This window comes from Tachyglossus aculeatus, chromosome 10, assembly GCF_015852505.1.
Source record: "Tachyglossus aculeatus isolate mTacAcu1 chromosome 10, mTacAcu1.pri, whole genome shotgun sequence".
NCBI classification, from domain to species: domain Eukaryota; kingdom Metazoa; phylum Chordata; class Mammalia; order Monotremata; family Tachyglossidae; genus Tachyglossus; species Tachyglossus aculeatus.
The window spans coordinates 22,312,118-22,316,538 of record NC_052075.1 but is presented as its reverse complement, the minus strand read 5'-3'; positions in this window follow the sequence as shown (position 1 = coordinate 22,316,538).

The following is a 4,421-nucleotide window of genomic DNA, read 5'->3' as shown; positions in this document are numbered from 1 at the left end:
AGAGAAAAAAACAAGTTCACAAAAGAAGGGAACAATTGTGCTTGAGTGGCATTCTCCACTACAGTTCCATAATATGGCATGACTGGGTTTTGCATAAGGAGAGACAGAATTTCTGTGGGAGATTAAAGCTGTATGATACAGCTCTTGGATGGAAGAAAAGAAACGGAGCCAGTAGCCCCATTGCCAGGGGGTTTCCTGTTCAGTATACTAAACCGAGGAAAAAAACAACAACTCCATCTGCTGTCCCGTCCCCTTGCACACGGCCTGGCTGGCAAGTCGCCCTGGGACAATGTTTTTTTTTTTTTTTTTTTTTTTTTTTTGCGGGGTCTTGGGGGGCCCTGGTCTGCTTAAAGTTGTTTGGATGAGAAGCCGGTACTTTAGCAGTCCTAACGGAATGCAGGTCGATTGTGCTCGTATGTTACAATTGTTAATCATCTGCAGAGGTGCCATTGTAAAATAATAACAGGTAAAAAATGATCTCTGGGATTCATGTGTTTCAATCTCATGGAATTAAATGGTAAGTACCCTATGTGTGGTGACTGTGAATTGGACAAGAGTTTTTTAGAGGTGAAAGTGATGAAGTGGTGACTAGTAAGCAAATGGGCAGAGAATGTGTCTTTTTGCTGTTGTACTCTCCCAAGCACTTAGTACAGTGCTTTGCACACAGTAAATGCTCAATAAATACAATTAAATAAAGTCACGCTCATGTACACATTTACATATGGATGAGGGGACATGCAGTACAGTGGCTTAGATCTAAATAATTATGGTATTTGGTAAGGCACTTACTATGCACCAGGCTTTGTACTAAGCGCTGGAGTGGTTACAAGCAAATCGGGTTGGACACAATCCCTGACCCACGTGGGGCTCACAGCCTCAATCCCCGTTTTACAGATCAGGTGACTGAGATGCGGAGAAGTGAAGTGACTTGCCCATGGTCAGGAAGCAGACAAGTGGCAGAGATGGAATTAGAACCCAAGACCTTCTAACTCCCAGTCCCTTGCTCTATACTCTATGCCATGTTGCTTCTCTTAAGCTGCTAGGTCATAGATCAATGATCCTGGCTCCCAACTCTGCCACCCCCAGAAGGGTGATGGGCTAAATGACTTAATATTCTTGAATATAAAATGAACATTATTATTATGATGGTATCGGTTAAGTGCGCACGTTGTGTCAAGGACTGATCTAAGCGCTGGAGTAGGTACAAGTGTTCTTTTAATGGCATTTATTAAGCGCTTACTATGTGTGAAGCGCTGTTCTAAGCACTGGGGAGGTTACAAGGGGATCAGGTTGTCCCACGTGGGGCTCACAGTCTTAATCCCCGTTTTACAGATGAGGTCACTGAGGCACAGAGAAGTTAAGTGACTTGCCCAAAGTCACACAGCTGACAAAGGCAGAGTTGGGATTTGAACGCGTGACCTCTGACTCCAAAACCTGTGCTCTTTCCACTGAGCCACGCTGCTTTAATCAGTATGGACCCAGTCTGTGTCCCACATGGGGCTCACAGTCTAAACAGGAGGGAGAACTGGTCAGGGAAAGTGTCGGTTTATCGTTGCGTTGTACTCTCTCAAGTGCTTAGTACAGTGCTTGACACACAGTAAGTGCTCAGCAGATATGATAGAATGACTGACTGATTCCTCATTTTTACATATGAGAAAACGGAGGTATAGAGAAGTGAAGTGACTTGCCCGAGGTCACAAATCAGGCAACCGGCAGAACCAGATTAGGGATTCATCCCTGGTCTCTACAAGGCAGGGACAACCTAATAATTTACTGAAATAATGAGCTCTGAGTTCTCCTTTAGACTGCACAGAACACGACCTAAACAACCACCCTCCAGGGTGAAGAGTGTTGTTGTACTCTCCCAAGCGCTTAGCACAGTGCTTCACACATAATAAGTGCTCAATAAAGAGGAGAAGCAGCATGGTTTAGTGGAAAGAGCATGGGCTTGGGAGTCAGAGGTCATGGGTTCTAATCCCAGCTCTGCCAATTGTCAGCTGTGTGACCTTGGGCAAGTCACTTAACTTCTTTATGCCTCAGTTACCTCATCTGTAAAATGGGGATTAAGACTGTGAGCCCCACGTGGGACAACTTGATGACCTTGTATCTACCCCAGTGCTTAGAACAGTGCTTGGCACATAGTAAGCACTTTACAAATACCAACAACAACAAAAAAATACAATTGAATGAATGAAGAGGGGGAGTGTGAGCCCCGTGCCCACTGGAATTCTCCCCTCCATCCAGGATTACACCCCTTTATTCATAGTAGTGTTTTTCTCGCCCTCTAGACTGTAAGCTTGTTGTGGGCAGGGAATGTGTCTGTTATTTCTGTTGTACTGTACTATCCCAAGGAAACTAGTATGGAGAAGCAGCATTGCTTAGTGGATACAGAATGGGCCTAGGAGTCATAAGGACTTGGGTTCTAATGCCAGCTCTGCCACAAGTCTGCTGTGTGACCTTGGGCAAGTCACTAAACTTCTCTGTGCCTCAGTTGCCGCATCTGTAAAATGGGGATTAAGAGTGTGAGCCCCATGTGGGACAGGGACTGTGTCCAACCTAACGTGTATCTACCACAGTGCTTAGCACATAGTAAATGCTTAACAAGGGTGATAATTATTTTAATTTATTATTAGTAGTACAGTTCTCTACACACAGTGAACGCTCAATAAATATGATTGATTTATTGATAACCCTCAGGCAATTGGAGGGAAGAATCCCAGGGCAGTCCTCTGGACCAGGATTCCCAGCAATCCCAGAGCGGGAGGCTAGTTCGTTCCAAGGTTTGGTAGCTGGGTTAGAGGTGGGAGAAGGAGGCTCCTCAACAGCCTCTCTCGCCCCAAGCAACAACCTCGGTTTTATGTCTCCCCCTCGGTGGAAGGGAGCTGGCTCATGTTTCCCAGCTACAACATGAGCCTGTGACCTTGGTCTGCAGAGATAAAAGTGCTGCACTTCCAACAGATCCTAAAATGCTCAGCTGACCACATGGCTGGACAGGAGAGGCGGTGGGGGGTTAGGGGGGAGGGGGCGGCGTGTGAATGAGCTCATTGCTTTGGGTTCAGGGAAGCTGAGTGCATACAGTCTGCTTTTGTGTCTCTGTATAGAAAGCGCATTCATACAATAGATGAGATGTGAAATGAATTTCATGGTAGAAGAGGGCCCTCGGACTTGTTTAGCTTGTCCCAGCTCCTTTCAACATGGCTGAATTTGCTCTCTCTCTCTCGCTCTCTCTCTCTCTCTCTCTCTCTCTCTCTCTCTCTCTCTCTCTCTCTCTCTCATAGCAGAGCTAATGACCCCTTAAATGAATATTTATGGCTAGCTTTCTCTTGTTGGTTTTTTTTTTTTCCTGAGGCCAAATGGAAAACAATATCTTTGAGTCGCTCAGATTCATTGTCTTCGAGAGGCTATGATTCGGCTTTAAAAAAACACACTCGCAGTTAGTGGGGTTTTGGGGGGTTGTGGTCTGGGCCCTCCAGTGTGGGTTTTGAAAGGGGTCCTCATCTCTCACCTGACTCCAAGGGGTGCAAGGAGAAGGGGTTGGAGAAAAGCCTCCCTCTGTCCCTTTCCCCTGCTGTGGCCGGATAATTTCTTGGTGGCTGTTTTGTGTCCCTGGCAGATCTCCACTGCACCACACACTAAAAGCTGGAGTAGGAAAAACTCTGAAGAAGGGCACAGACCCAGATGTGCTGAGGTGTGTGGGACTGAATTTCTTAGCCTTCCCTTTGCCACTCACCCTAACTTCCACATTCCTAACTTTCCCTCCAGTGGTCTTTTACGAACCTCCCATCTATCCTTTGACCTCACCTTGAACCTGCCGATATTTCCAGCCTACACCTCTTCCCGCGGTAAGCGATTCCACATGCTCACCATCCACTGTGTGCGAAACCGTTTCCTTTGTTTGTCTTGAACTTCTCGTCTTCAAATTTCAGTGGGTGTCCCCTAGTCCTGGAGGTGTGGAATTAGGTGAACAACAATTCGGTGTACACACTAACCACATACCCTTCGTGATTTTCTAAACTTCCATATTGTCCCTTCCCAATCTGCCCGTTTCCAGGCTGGAGACGTCTGTTTGACTTCTCATACTGAAGCTGTTTGGTCTTTCTGATTATTCTGGTTGCCCTACTGTTTTTTTTTCCCTGCTCTACTACGCCAACATTTAGACCAAAGATTCCCCCTCTCTTCTGAGGTAAAAATGGTCACGAGATCTTTGAAGTGCTTGCTACGTGCTAGGCACTGGGGTGGGGATAGCTGGTCAGATAGGATAGAGCTGCTTTTCTCACAGGCCTGCTCCTTCCTTGACTAGCAGATACAGCTAGGAGTGTCTCTCCCTGATCACCCCCTTGCCCTATTTCCACCAGGGACCGTGAGACTGAGATGAAGCTTGAGTTCAGAGCCAAGCAGACCTGTGCACGCCCCTGAAAAGG